This window comes from Photinus pyralis, unplaced genomic scaffold (assembly GCF_008802855.1).
Source record: "Photinus pyralis isolate 1611_PpyrPB1 unplaced genomic scaffold, Ppyr1.3 Ppyr1.4_LG8, whole genome shotgun sequence".
NCBI lineage: Eukaryota > Metazoa > Arthropoda > Insecta > Coleoptera > Lampyridae > Photinus > Photinus pyralis.
In genome coordinates, this window is record NW_022170819.1 from 15,939,934 (window position 1) to 15,955,633 (window position 15,700).

General features: G+C 36.3%; 2 long non-coding RNA genes across 3 annotated transcripts; one reads left to right on the forward strand and one right to left on the reverse strand.

Moving 5' to 3' along the window:
- Nucleotides 1-1,285: 1,285 nt before the first annotated feature.
- On the reverse strand, nt 1,286-2,372 carry LOC116177633. Of its 2 annotated transcripts, XR_004146720.1 has the most exons (3): nt 1,919-2,337; nt 1,736-1,866; nt 1,286-1,684 (listed from the first exon to the last, which is right to left on the reverse strand). It is a non-coding gene; the product is annotated as an uncharacterized LOC116177633 (long non-coding RNA). The 2 variants fall into 2 exon arrangements; XR_004146719.1 differs by having other exon boundaries at nt 1,286-1,866; nt 1,919-2,372.
- Nucleotides 2,373-9,637: 7,265 nt separating this feature from the next.
- On the forward strand, nt 9,638-11,620 carry LOC116177634. Its single transcript, XR_004146721.1, has 3 exons — nt 9,638-10,443; nt 10,546-10,639; nt 10,933-11,620. It is a non-coding gene; the product is annotated as an uncharacterized LOC116177634 (long non-coding RNA).
- The last annotated feature ends 4,080 nt before the right edge of the window (nt 11,621-15,700 follow it).

Consider the following 15,700-nt stretch of genomic DNA (forward strand, 5'->3'; position numbering starts at 1 on the left):
AAAGAATGAACAAACACACTCATAAGTTCTCGAATTATAGGGCACTTCCAGAAAAACTGCGAGCAGGGTGTTAAAGGAGGAACATCCCTTCTATCACCCCTACAGGGGGTTTTCTTCCAACCTCTCTGTAACTTCTTTAATGCGATGTCAAAATTAGGTGTTATATTTAGAAGTACGTGCAAGGTCAAATTTAAAAATTAATTTCTCAAATTCTGGGGCACTTCTAGAAAAACTGTAACATGGGTTTTAAAGGGGAACATCCCTTCTATCACCCCTATAGGGGGTTTTCTTCCAACCTCTCTGTAACTTCTTTAATGCGATGTCAAAGTTAGGTGTTCTATTTAGAAGTATGTGCGTGGTCAACTTTAAAAATTTATTTCTCAAATTCTGGAGCACTTCTAGAAAAACTTTAACAGGGGTTTTTAACCCTGCAGTGGTGACGTGAAATTTTGGAACACCAGTGGTGACCTCGGTCTGAGAGACCGAATTTGATTTTGGCTTGATTTCGTAGTTACTACGCATGCAACTTGGCTTAAAATAAAGGAAAAAGTACAGTCAATAAATAAAGGCATATAAATCGAAAAATAAATTTTATTCTTGTAACATAACCAGTAGCGGTCCCAGGATTTGGTAAAGGGAGGGGCTCAAACCCGAACTTTGCCCCAACATGGAAAAAAATGAAAGAAATCTAATGAAAAAAATGAATGAGGGGGCCCGTGGCCCCCCCCTGGGACCGCCACTGACAGTAGCGGTCCCAGGATTTGGTAAAGGGAGGGGCCCAAACCCGAACTTTGTCCCAACACGGAAAAGAATAAATCTGATGAAAAAAATGAACAATAGGGGGGGGGGGCCGGGCCCCCTGGGACCGCCACTGAACATAACTAAATTGAATTATACACAATACTAAGCTTATGGGGGGATGCGCGTTGCAATGCTGCGCTGACTAGAATTTTCGTAGCATCAATGCACTGGAAAGCGGCCAATTACTCACGGCACTAAATTGTCAAAGAACGGCTTGCTTCATCAAGTTGTTCGTCTGGTACTAAACTCAGACACGCAAAATATTAAGCTAGCAGAACTAGCAGTGCCATGCGCTGCATCGTTTTTATAAAAATTTGAAAAATACTTTTCGTCGGTCTGAGAGACCGTGCGTCACCACTGAAGGGTTAAGAGGAACTACGCTTCTATCATCCCTGCGAGGACTTCTCTTTCAATCTGCCTTTTGGTATGTAGGGAAGTTACATTTCTCGGTGTGTGGTTCACTTTTGAAATAAACGCTTCCAGATGACGAATAGGATAATCGTTTAATTATCAGGATACACATTTTTTTTGACAATCTTTGTGTAACTTTGTTAGCGACGTCATCGTTTACATACTACGGTGCACCCATCAAACAGAACGAGATACGTGTCTAACAATGTCTCAAGTGCTCGTGTTTCTACACAGGTACATGTATTAGCATCTTGTAAATATACAAATTTCTCATTCAATGGAGATTACATATTTAACTTATCGTGTTAGTAGATATATCACGATTGAACTCGACACAATTTCCATTACGAAGGAGCATCAACTTGTCGATGTGCTTGTTCCTTACAAGAGTCGTAGAACATGAGCTTCGTTCCATTAACTAACGGTTTATCTCTGGACTCTTTATCCATTATTAATTCCCACGAACCTGTAACTGTTCACTCAATTTGCATTACAGGTAAGAATAAGTGAAATTTGAGATTACCTATTTTTATAGCGACAGCGTACACCTCCAATTTATTGTTAAGGGGACCCGGCGCCTCTTGCACATCTTTCGATTTCCATCGGCCTTTTTCTTGCTTTATATTAAACAATATTGCGCAGCAGGTGCAAATCCTACATTCATTGTTTACTGTTATCATAAAAGGAATCGTAAAATTGGACTTACCGAATATGTACGTAAAAACTGTAAAGGTCACGTGTGACCGACAGAAAATAACCCAATAAATCCCTTGCCTTCTCAAAATTGATGAACGTATTAATTAATCCATTTACACGTTCGATAACAGCTGTTTTGTTTTTGCGCAACCGCAAATAAAACGTACCTAAGACCTACGGCTACTTTCCTTCTCTAACGTAACTGCGCATTTGCATGCAGAGTAATTTTCATTCATACCATTTCCATTTGATACATTAAATTTGTGTCTCATTCTTATGCGATACATTTTATGCAGACCGAATTTCCATTGTATGTATAAGCACACTTAAAATGCGCTGTATTTTAATGCGGTGTATCGCATAGAAATGATTCACAAAATAATTCGACGTTCATTTGAATTAAAAGATGCACTATTAAATTCATTGGAATTCAATGCTACATCTTAAACTTCGATTTAATTTTTATGCCATACCTTACGAATAATTTTATTTCCATTGGTAATATCGCAACGGGTATCTATTTTAATCCAATACGTGAATAACGTTTGTTCTTAAAGTGCATATATACGGATTTGAATGCATGCGATTTAATTTGATATACGCATGAGAATGGTTTACATTTTTTTTTGATGCAAACATACTCGACTCAATTTTATTTAATATCAATTCAATTACACACAGCAGCAAATGTATTTCACTTCTGGTATAGCTGGACAGTTCCAAATAAATGCGTTATGTGTTTAAATCTTTTATACAAATTGCTATTTATTTTGATGCATGACAATTAAATTGGCAATGTTTAATATTCATCTCTGTCATCTTGTAGTGTTTTAGGATTCAAACGCTAAAATCCATATTAACATTTCCTACATTTGCATACATTTGGCTAACATTTTTTTGACATGTTTAATTTGTTGGTAACAATTCAATTGTTATTTAAATATTTTGGTATACGTTATAAATGTATAATAAATAGTAAAACGCATCTTGTACACACCAGCATTTAAATAGGTTTGTGATGTAGATGATCGCAAAGAAAAAGCATTCAAAATAAACCTATCGCATTTTAAATGCAATTTATAGTATTTACAGGCATTAAAAACTGAAGTGGTGCTACGGGATTCGTCATATAAACGTCGTTATTTTGTGACATGTTACAAAGGAAACTATTTAAATTACTATCGTACTCCAAGAAAATGTGGATTTTAATTTAACAAAACCATTTTATTACAATGGCATATAAACGTAACCAATTAAAATGCTATACTTAAAATGCAGTTAATAAATAGTAAATTGGCGTTCCATAGTCAATAATGTCGATTCTTGAACTGAGAAGAATGAGAATTTGCTTTCCTCCTATTTACCGCAAAGAGAGTTCGGGGGTCACAACCAATGCGGGTGCAAGGGGATTTGTCGCGCTTTCTTCCATAAGCGTTAAGCTTCTTATAGTGTTTTTATAGTGTTTTTATTCAATGATGGAACATAAATTCGTAAATATTTGTTGTCATTTGTCCATAACCTCATTTTAGATTTAGGTAGGTAATCGACAAATCTCTATTCTAAAAAATGACAAACGATTTCAGTATTATTTATGATAAACGATGAGGAATATAAATTTGAAATTCCTGTAAAGGACCAATTTTTTGAGTAATAGACAAACGGTGAAATAGGGAAAAATGGCAGCCGCTTACTGTAGCGAAGATTTGCGTTAAATAGGCAACTTATTAAACACATTGCATGCACGTACTAATGATGACGTCGAATGGGACGACATATGAACGCAAGCAAATTTATGACGTTTCATTCGTTTAATTTTTGATTCTGTACATTTTTGTTTGAACTACTCTTAATAGTATTACAAAGACCATTTACAAAATTTAATGTTCTTAACAACAATTTAACAGATATGGCCGATGCACAGCGTTTTTTTCCTAATTTCAAAGTGGCCAATTATTCAAAAATTATATAAGTAGCAAGGAAAAACGGCAATCATTTATGCATAGTAAACATATTTATAAATTATATTGCGTAAAATTAATAGTTCCTTGGCGTCATTAAGGTTTGATGTGGTTTTCTGAGAAGCTGTTCACATCGTGTGCAATTAAACTTTTCGATCGCAAAGTAGATCAACTCACTCTTCCAGTAATGTACCTAGTGTCATCAACTTCAATGTCCAAGATGGAGTTTTCTAATGACGACTGAAATAATGCAGAAGATGAACATGATGGCATCGAAGCAAATAACACCCACTCTTCCTTGACGATAGTATATACTAACTTGTTAGTTTAATTTGTTCGAACTATGCTGAATTATATCCTGTAGTCGATTTAGATGCCGAAATCCATTCTTTTAAGGTAGATATTGCGGCCAACACGATATTTTGCCTCCAGAAATTTGTGAGTTGCCGGAGACTTGTAGTATAACTTTATGACAAACTCCTTTTCGTCTTGATGCCATGGAAGTTTAGCTTTATGCAAAATTTGCGTTCTTACTAATCCGCGCTTGTCAATGTCAATACCTGTCACTGTCACTGTGCATACACTTGTAGTTATTAATGACGTAATAACAACGAGAGTGGCGCTGCGACGATTTGGTGGCCCAGCTCCATACTAACATTTCCAGCTCCATTTGTGTTACCATTTTTTAAGCCTACACCGTTTGTCTATAGTGTGTAAAGTCAATGGTGCAAATTTTTGTAAAATAGAAGTTATGGCTAGTTCATCATCTTCGCTGTCGCTAGATGACGACAAAAAACTCTCCCAACGCAAGAAACAAATTCAAATTGTCGCACGTTTGTTTTGAAAATTTGTTAACTAGCAGCTCCACGAGCTCTCGGACCTCGTGCGTCGAAATTTGCACTGAGTACTTAGTTGTTGCATCACATTTGCCAATGGAACACAGAAAATTGCCCTAAAATTACCAATAGAACGTAAAAATTGCACTCGTGCAGCACGAGTTTTGCCAATCGAAAACGCTATTAAAATCCTCGCTACGCTCGGATTTTAACCTGACATCTGCGCCTGTTATGATAGTCATAACATACCTTGGTATGTTAATAGCTATTATCCAGTACACAAGGTTACCTACTGTTGATTTTTTATGGAACAACTGTAGGCGCAGTCCAAATATAGGCAACTGCCGAAAAAACTTGTCGATTGAGAAGTTGAGCTTATGTTACTACAGGTTCTGAAACCATTCAATTCAAGTAAACCGCGCAAATTCCTACGAGTAAAAAATAAGGCAAATACGTTCACTGCGCGTCTAAAACCAGTTTTATGCACGGCGTTTTGCGTCGAGCGTTTCGATACGAGGAATTTGGCGGAACAGTTTACAAAATTAAATTTTGAACTGGGTACCTACTTACTTACGAGTTTATTAGGATCCTCAGATCCTTTATAGTTTTGTATTACCGTCCGTATGCACTCTAACTCTTTTTAAAAGTGGCCAATACCTACGGGTACTGTGGACATTAAGGACGGACTCTATTGATTTTCAGGAAGTTGGTTCAACAGGAACAAAAGTTATAGGACTTCGAGTGAATCGGGAACAGGAGAAACTGCGCGCTCAATATAGTATATGAAATCAACATATTTCATTCCCTAGGTCATGTATCGAGTTCGGAATTTCACTAGATTCTTCCCTATGACTCTTAGATGTGTAACAATTCAATATAACTCTTCGCTGTGACAGAGGTAAAAAGGTTTAGAGCAATATTTTTTACACATAAATTTGGAACGCATTATCTTGATGCTGAAAGAGTACATCACGTGCACATTTGATAACCGCATGCGAGACCGCATGTGTGTGATTCAAAGATGTTAAATTATTTTTCTGAGGTCACATGAATCTTGATCAAAATATGTCAAAATCGTTATTTATTCACGAAGATCGTTGAGAAAAAGACTAGGGGCATTACTCAATGCCCAAGACTAAAGACATGAATTTGATGCATTTTTTGCGACCACGTGGATTTTAATCAAAACATGTCAGAATCGTTATTTATGACCCAAGATCGTTGGGAAAAAACCAAGAGCATCATCTCATTGGCCAAATCATGAATTTGATCTATTTTTGGCGACTACATGGATATTGATCAAAACATGTCAAAATCGTTATTTATGCACCAAGATCGTTGGGAAAAAGACCAAGAGCATTATCTCATTGACCAAAACATGAATTTGATCTATTTTCGACGACCACATGGATTTTGTTCAAAACATGTCAAAATCATTATGCTTGCACTGATATCGCTGGACACAAGATTAAGATTATCTCAATGAGCAAGTCATGAATTTCATGCATTTTGTTAACTATAAAATGTATTATGTAAGATTTAAATAAATTGTCGATAACAGTGATTGTAATAGGTACTGAGGATCCTTCGATATGTCGTATCGGTTTATTATGAGCTGCGTTTGCTTGAGTTGGGTTCCATATTGAAAATAACCCCTACCCTTCCGCCCCTCTGTGTTCTTCCGAGATGCTTTGACTTAGTAGATTTGGTTGCTCAGCCCAAAAATGTGTTAAACATTTGAGGGGTATTAAAATTTAATAAAAACACTAAAATGAATTAACCAATCGTTTTATTTGTAGTTCACTAAGAGACATCCAGTGTGTTAGCGAGACAAAAAATAGGGTATAGTATAAGCCTAATTGTGAACGTGGAACGTGGAAGTATACCTAAGCCAAGAATACTATTATCCTCCTTTTTAGTTAATAGCGCGTTTTTCCAACCAATTTGAGTGCGCTATTGCACCCGCCTCTGTCTAATGCTACTGTAGTTTCCAATATATTCAGAATTCGTTCCTTTGTATTCGGTAGGTAACTTATTATAGCTCAAGCCAGGACAAATCTAGCGATTAATATGTGAAAATGTCGTAATGTCAACTTTCTTGTTTTAGGTATAGAGACACTTTTTTGACATTTTAACCAAAGGCAAACATATCGCATAGGTACAGTAAAAATGAAATGTGCGCATGTACAGATTCATTTTTTCCCTCCGAACAATAGTTAACGAGATATTCGAAGTCAAATGTGAAAAAACACGACATTTTCCCATTTTTTCTTCGTTTTTTGTTTATAACAATATGTTCCGGGCGTTTCCGGTCAGGGGGACTATGATTTTCGGATTCAGCGAATTTACATAGGATGCGCTTGGTGTCGTTGACTGAAGTGACAACATCCAGCGCAAACCGTAATTTGACTGGACTATATGTGTACCTCGTAGTGAAAGCAAATTCCCGAACTCCAATAATTCTAGTTGGCCTCGGCTATTGTAATTGTTGTCCGGGAATGTATCAATTTTACTATAACTCTCGCCAGGAAAGATTGCCGGTCACAGCACACCTTGTGTCGATTTACAATCTTTGTTTTTCTTAAGATGCGAGCGACTTCTGGAATAGGATCGTGCTAATGTTGAACAAAAAGTCTTTTCGTTCAACATTGACACGATACTATCCCGGAAGTCGCTCACATCTTTAGAAAAACATAGATTGTAGATCGGGATCAAGTGTCAATCTTTCCTGGCGAGAGTTATATACACAATCTACTATTTATAGCCGTAGTAGTGCAAACAATGGAAAATGATGATTATGATTAAGCCTTGTTGTAGTAAACACGCCCATTTCACAAAGTGAACACAATTAGCTAATAATGCAACCAATAGAAGAGAAGCAATTAAAGGTGATTTGCCGAACGTATATAGCATGATGTGTTGCCTAACGTTTGCATGCAGTTTTTCTACACTTTCGATATTGAGTGTTTTTCAAAATTTCGTTTTAAACGGCGTAGAACGAATTTGAAAACCCGGTCAAAAGCTTAAAATCTTCCTTACAACCTACTCATCCCGGCTATAAGAGGTTTTTTGTTAAATATCGCGTGAGACGCATGTAATCAGTCACATTATATATTTTTTTTATGTCCGGGTTGTGCCCTGTAAAAAAATTGTTTTTCAAAAATACGAAATTATGGGCTTATAGCCGGGTTCTTGAATAGTTACTGTAGATGTACAGATAGAGACCCTTTCTTCAACTCAGATCTTAAGCGCGTAAAACGACATTTCAAATAGCATATTTTTAGGCATTACCTAATGTACAACTGGAATCCCCCCGCAGTCTCATGTTGAACCATTAACCATTAATTTTGTTGGAATCTTGCTCAAAGTTAATTTTAATTGTAAATTAAAACTTAGTGGAAGCCGGATTGGAATTTGAGGATTTTGAAATTAAACCTCTCGCCAGGAAAGATTGCCGGTCACAGAACACTTGATCCTGGTCTACAATTTATGTTTTTCTAAAGATGTGAGCGACTTCCAGGATAGTATCATGTCAATATTGAACAAAAAGACTTTTCGTTCATCATTGGCACGATCCTATTCCGGAAGTCGCTCGCATCTTAAGAAAACCATAGATTGCAGATCAACACAAGGTGTGCTGTGACCGGCAATCTTTCCTAGCGATAGTTATATCTGTTACCGGCAAACTGCGAAATCCGGCATTTTGCAAAATCCCTAGGCATTTTGCGAAATGACCAATGCAGCAGGCAAAGTGAGAAATGGAACTCGACTTCGCACTTCGCCTGCCTCTCTTTAGGGATTTCGCGAAATGCCTAAACATTCAGGCAAAGTGAGAATTCTCGGTTATTTTTACAGATTGCGCGTGCAGCTGTGCCAAACGTAAAACCGTCGCGTTAGTACCTTCCCCCATTTGATATATTCTCCACAGAATATCTAAAGCGTGACTCAACAGACAACCCATGCAATCTAAACGTGAGCGCAATATTAGCGAGTAAATCGTAATCCTCGCGTCGTTTACCATCCAATGGCAACGCTGTATGCGCAATCTGTGGAAAATGACGAAGCCTTCGCACTTTGCCTGCATGCTTACTGCTTAGGCATTTCGCGAAATCCCTAAAGAGAGGCAGGCAAAGTGCGAACTGCAGCTCCGTTTCTTACTTTGCCTGTTGCATTCGTCATTTCGCGAAATGCCTAGGCATTTTGCAAAATGCCGGATTTCGCAGTTTGCCGGTAACGTATCCATTGTCTGTTAGGAGTTAAAAAAATCACTGAGATCAGTCGAATCATTCCTTTGTGCTAGGGTAATTTTTGAAAATAAGGAAGAATGTTGAATATAATTGGTCTTTCTAGTTACCAAGTTAGAAATGCATGATGTATGATCAACGAAATTTTGATTCAGGGAAGTCACGTTTAATATTAATTCATTTAATAGCCCGCGTTCAAAGATGACTTAAATAACGGGCGATCAAAAATATGTTGCTGTCGAGTCGCCTTTGGAAGTTTTTCCAATGTAAACAAAAATTCCAAAGGTAACTCAACAGCAACTCATTTTTGATCGCATAGTATGAGTCACTGAATTATACTATACGATCAAAAAAGAGTTGCGGTCGAGTCACCTTTGGAATTTTTGATTACACGGGAAATCAGAAATTTAATTTAACCACCAGTATACTGAAACTAAAGGAAATACAATCAATTCAAGTTTTTAAGTTTATTACAAATAATACAAATATTGTAAAAGGTAGTAGGTGCAAATAAGCTAGAAACTTTAAAAGTTTAACATAAAGTCATAAACTACTTTGGTCATAATAATAAAGGAGATATAAATAAAAGAGATATATAAATAAAGAAATATAAAAAAGTTATGCTATACAAGAATTGTAATTTACATTTTATATTTCAACCTTCGAGACAAAGGAATAATTTCTAGGTGGATTCAATGAATATACTCCGTAACGTGATAGTTAAGTTGCCTATACACGCCTGCTCCTAATGAAAAATCCTAGTTACAATTAATTGCGAAAAATGTAAGTTCCTGCAGTAGATGTATAACAGCACAGTTGCGTTAAAGGATTAATACATGTCAAATGTAACCGCGTAAACTTTGACAAAAATGTTATTAAACTAGAAATGATATAAAAAATATCAATTTATCCAGATGGTTCCCAAACATTTAGCAGTCTTTCACACACAATGATAAACCCGTAAACATCTACATAAATGTATTTTAGCGCTGCAAATAACGATATGATATAAAAGGGATAAGGAAACAAAAAATTTGCTAAGGCTGCTGTGAATTATTCGCTGTGAATTATTTTTAAAAATACATAGAAGTACGTGAAAGACTAATATGAAGATGGCAATGCCAAGATATTCTTTTTTGTAGGGAGTTCAATTTAAGAAATACGTGATGTAAACAAGTACAGCTGTTTGGACCAAAACTAAACATTCCGTGTTCGTCGTTTTGTTGTTATACGAGGAGGATCGGCTGCACTCGCTCGTTGCGCACTCCTGTTTGGCGCAATTTCGGAATAAGCGCCTGTGTGTTGAACGGTTGACATCGATAAATTATTATCGTACTGCCGCACAGAAGTTGTTAGTGATTTTTGTGCAGTGAACTTGTGTTGTGGTCTGTGGTGAAAACGAATTATTTTTAGTGTTAACTAAATTATTGTTTATATTAAATATGAGCATTGCTGCTTTGCTTGAGGCTGCAGAGTACTTGGAAAGGCGCGAAAGAGGTCAGTATTGGTTTAATGAACCTTTGTTTACATGAGGGTCGTGCAAGCATTACGTTTACTTATCAGCTGTTATTTACTTCGGGATGTTTTTACTTTTTGCAGAGGCCGAGCATGGTTATGCCTCTACATTACCCATGCCAGATGATCTCAGAAATGTTTACAAAAGGCCAAAGACGAAAAAATCTCAGGGAAACAGGTGAGCGAGCTTATCAATTTTTTTCGGGTTCCTTTGTTTGCTAGAAAAAAAATTGCATAACGCCAAAGTACTATTTCATCCTTTGCGAATGCAGTTCCACATGTACTCAATACGTGGGCAGTGTTTAATAACATGTTTCTTTGTTCTCGACGTACCCAGCATTTTACACACAGTCGCGCTTTGCGTTACGGCCTTCAATGTAGAGTATCGTTGCCTAACAATATCACTATAAAATCGATGACCTTATTTCTACCTTCCGATTATGACCTTAAGAATGTTTTTTTTAATTGCAGGACATCTCATAATGAGCTGGAGAAAAATAGGTGAGTTGTATTACTTTTGTTTTATAATGCGGTAAGCCTTTTGTTACTTATCGTACTTGCAACGTGTTTGAACTTTGAAGGTAGGTACACAATTGCGTATTAGTGTGCTGTGCCGATTGACAACTGAGTAGATTATAAGGTGATGCCATGCAATGAGCTGAGCAGTGCAACAAGGCCGTTCTCATTCGCTTGGTAACAAACCTTTCCTCTGGCTGAACTGAGCCGCTTCGTATAACAATCTCCCCCGTAAACCTTTGAAAGTGACGTGGATATTGTGTTTATAACGTAATTTAAGTCGTCTAGCTGTATTTAATTACATAAAATTCATAAAACGTTCTGTTAAAACCATTGAATAATAACATAATGCTATCTACTTACATACGGTAGTTATTTATAGTTAGTTACCGATTCATAATTATCTAATATTAGATCGTAAATACTAACGCTCATTAGATTACCTTTCAAACACGATCGGGTGACGACTGACGAGCACAGCACGGCAATAAAAGTGCAAAAAAAGATTGCATTTTCTTTATCATCACCAGCAAGATAATTTATTCATTTTCTAATTATCGCTAAACTAATACTAACAACGATGATAAGAATAACATTTGACCTTTGAAATTGTCTTGCGGTCGATCGTCATTATTTTCAACTATTCCGCTGTTATTATTGTATAATTTAATTATGGGATAAACAATAGTATATTGAAAGACAAGTGTTACAATGCGACCTATTGTAATACGACTATCTTGTGGCACGAGTGGCGACGCGAAGCGTAGCCACGAGTGTCCGCAAGATAGGAGTATTACAATAAAGCATTGTAATACGCGTTTTTCATACTGTTTTTTTTATTTCGGTGCTTTAATTTAATTAAAAAAATCATTATCAGAAACTATAGGGAACATTAGAACTAACATGTTTTATGTTGGGAACACTTTTTACGCCGTTAAGTTTTAGGTTGGCAGCGTAGTAAGACTGACATTTTGAAGTTCAAACATGGAAGTACCCAACGAAGTACCTACTTGTACTAAATAGTAACTGCCAACTTAAGAGATGAGTTACGAAAAAAAACGACTATAATCACTGTCTTTGTACAACTGTTTTCGGTCGAAAACAGTTGTACAAAATCATCATTGTGACACCGAAATAGAAAAAAATGATTGTGTTGTTGTATTAAGTTTATTATTAAAATCGTTATGTCTCTCGCAGATTTAGATTGCCTACCAATACGTAACTAGGTAATTTCACCGACTTCCGGACGAACGGTGTTTGCGTTAGGTGGTAAGTGGTAACACTTACACGTAAATGTGAAGTGAAGTTATGAAGTACCCACCTAAAATTCTCCTCAAACGCACCACGCACGCTGAAGCCTTTTTTTTGCTCGGGGCTGAAGTAGTCTTTGTTATACTCGTATTAGTACAAATCAGGTTTGTGAGTAGGCACTAAAGCTTAGTCAGATATTTCTTCTTGAAGGGAAACGAAGAATTCATTTATTGGTCGGTTGTTCGTGTTAGAGAGGGTGTTTACTAGTACTAAGACGTTAGAGAAATTGAACGCAGATGTTTTTAAATCATTTTAAAATTAGAAAAGCTATGCTAGGTCATATTTTTGTTCACCCAAATATCCTCGAATTCAAGGCAAATTTGTGCACAAACCGAGCCGGGAAATTTCATATTTGTACACAAAGAGAAGTTCTATGATGTCGGAGTCGGAAATTGGCATTTGCTATTTGAATGGCTTAATTTTTATTGATTTTCAAATTTGAATGCATAGGTATAGTACCTACAAATGTGCCAAAACCGATTTGCGAATTATTTGAGTTTGTTTGACATTTTTAACAGGTACATCTCCATCCCTGAACTGAAACTCAGAACATTTTTCGTTTAGGTGCAACTCCTAAGTTTTGTTACTATTTTAGTGCTAGAGTTGTAGGTACTTGAACTATTATAGGGTGGGGGTGGGTATGTACTAACTACACAAACCCACAGTTAATAGTTGTGGAGTACAAAGTGGAACGAGACGGACTTATGCAGTAATTAATAATCAGTTAACTGTGTGTTAGTGGAAAACTGAACGAGTGAATGCAGGTACAACCTAAACCGTTTTGGGGGAGGTTTAAACTCTCAAAAAATCAAAACCCTCCCCTGTGTGCGTCCTTGCTTTGTGATAATATGAATAAGCCCATAAAGAGCGTCTAAAAACACGGCAAAGCACCTCGGTGTGATCTTACGGGGTTATTGGATTTGACCCATTTTCAATTGGCTTGCTAAATGTGGTATATGTATATAATTATGTTAACTGTGCAAAGTTGAACCGAATAGATTCAAGCGTTTGCCATAGACAGAGAGGCGTGACTCTACGGGGTCATTTGATTTGACCCATTTTCAATAGGCTTATTACTTGTGGCATTTAGCTCAACTGTACAAAGTTTGAACCAAATCGGTCCAAGCGTGTGACAGTTCGTGTTCACGGACGGACAGACGAACACCATCGACTCCCCCATAAAGCTTGCATCGCTTTACTCTGCCGCTTAATAAATGTAATCAAACCATTTCTTAAACATGTTTATTGCATTTTGTTGAAATTCGCTTATTTTGCTTCCTGGCAGATAAAATAATTAGGTAATGAAACGTGGTTCGGTGCGTAAGTTCCTCGGTAAGTTCATACTTACATACTGTTCAATGTAGGTGCATTAGTTTGAAATGATACAATGAAAGATTTCGAACAAAAGTAAATTGTAGGCAATTCAATTTTCGGCAAAAAGTTTGGGATACTAGTACATTCGTGTCTTGGTCATTTAGTTAGGTAATAGCATTGAATTTATAACTTATCAAATTCAATGGTAATAGTCGTGAGCATTTAAAACCAATTGTCAAATTCTTGACAGAACAGGTTCCTATACTGCATTCATTACACGAAGGTAGTAGATGGCGCTGTGTTTGAAGATAAACACACAGGAAAAATATAAAACGGCACCAAATTATTGTAAAGTAGAGATATTCAGTACTGCAAACAGAAATAAATCTTTGACAATAACAACTAATGACACTTCCGCAGTTTAGTTGGCAACATAAACTACCACCTTACAAAATTCACCAGTCGTTTTATGTTTCATTGTAATACTGACTCGTGTTTTAACCAATCACAGTGAAGGTCAAAGCATCCCTATGCTTTCTACCGCTAAATTCTTAAAATGAATACAGTATAGCTCAAACCATGCTCAAACCAGGTATTAAAAAAAGTTGTTCACAAGTCTTACTTTCTTTATGCATAATGTAAACTGCCAAAATTTTAACGAAATCAAAATAACCGTTTTGCCGACAAAAAATAGTAGGAGCATAATTTTTGTAAATTGCACACAGAAAAAGAATATGTCGTTGCCACACTCTAAATTTTTTCTTCAAAAATCCGGCCGGTTGTTTTATGTTTCCATATGCCCAATATACTTACATATCCAAAATTTGAACAAAATCCGTCAAACCGTTATCTGGGAATATTGCCAACGCGAAATGGCAGTTTTTACACAAATTTCAGAATTATACAATAAGTGACTTGCGTCACAAAAATACGGAATAAGTTCATGAAAAATTCAAATGAAACATCAATTTCCCAATTCTATAATTTATTTAGATATTTACGGCAAATTTATTTTTGTGTTGTCTAGTTTGAACGTTTGTAATAGGTATCGCAAGAAATCTGAGATATCTAGTCATAGCGTGCTATTTCCGAGGCTATTTCGTATCAAAGAAAAGTTTAATATGTTTCCGAAAAATTATGAGCTCTGCCTACTTATACATATCAACATTACTAAAGAATTAAAAATGTACACAATACAAGAGCTTTAAATGTGTCAGTTTCAGTAACATTGAAAGTATTTTAATCTCGATTTTAACAAATTTATTCACAAGTAATACACTCATTGGACCGAAAAACAAAGCGGTTTAATTTTTAAAACAAATTTTGTTTTGTAAAAGTTAAAAAACAAGAACGAAAAAGCACTTTTCGATTTTGCCAAATATTGCTACCACGAAAGGGCGCACCCCTAACTGTAGATCTGAATAAATGCACGTCTTATTTACAAAAAAATGAAAACCACAAATCTAAAATGAAATTAAAATTTTGAAAATTTTCATTTCCACCGCAACTCTTGACCAGACAACGAAAATGGAGAAAATTTCACGAAATTTGTTGTGTACATACTTGATGAGTTAAAGTAGTTAGAGCGCCTTCGGCTGAAGTCAAGCGATGTACTCGGCGTATCTATTACCATTTATTAAGCGGCAGAGCAAACCGATTGTGTCCGTCTGTCCGTGAACACGATAACTGTCAAACGCTTGGACCGATTTGGTTCAAACTTTGCACAGTTGACCTATATGCCACATGCCTATTGAAAATGGGTCATGACCACGTAGGGTCACGCCTCCCTGCTTCTGGCAAACGCTTGAACCTATTCGGTTCAAACTTTGCACAGTTAACATACGAGTCCACATGTAACAAGTCAATTTAAAATGGGTCAAATCCAATGACTCCGTGTGGACACACCGAGGGCGAGGTGCTCTGCCGCTTTTTTAGATGCTCTTTATGGGTTTATTCTTTATTCAATGCTATTACTTATTTAAAAGTAGCCAAAAAAAGTTTTTAAGAAAGAAATACAGTTAGGAATACGGTATGAGTAGTATTTTGTACCTCAGCACAATATAAACGTCATGATTTTTAAAAAGGTATATACAGTAGT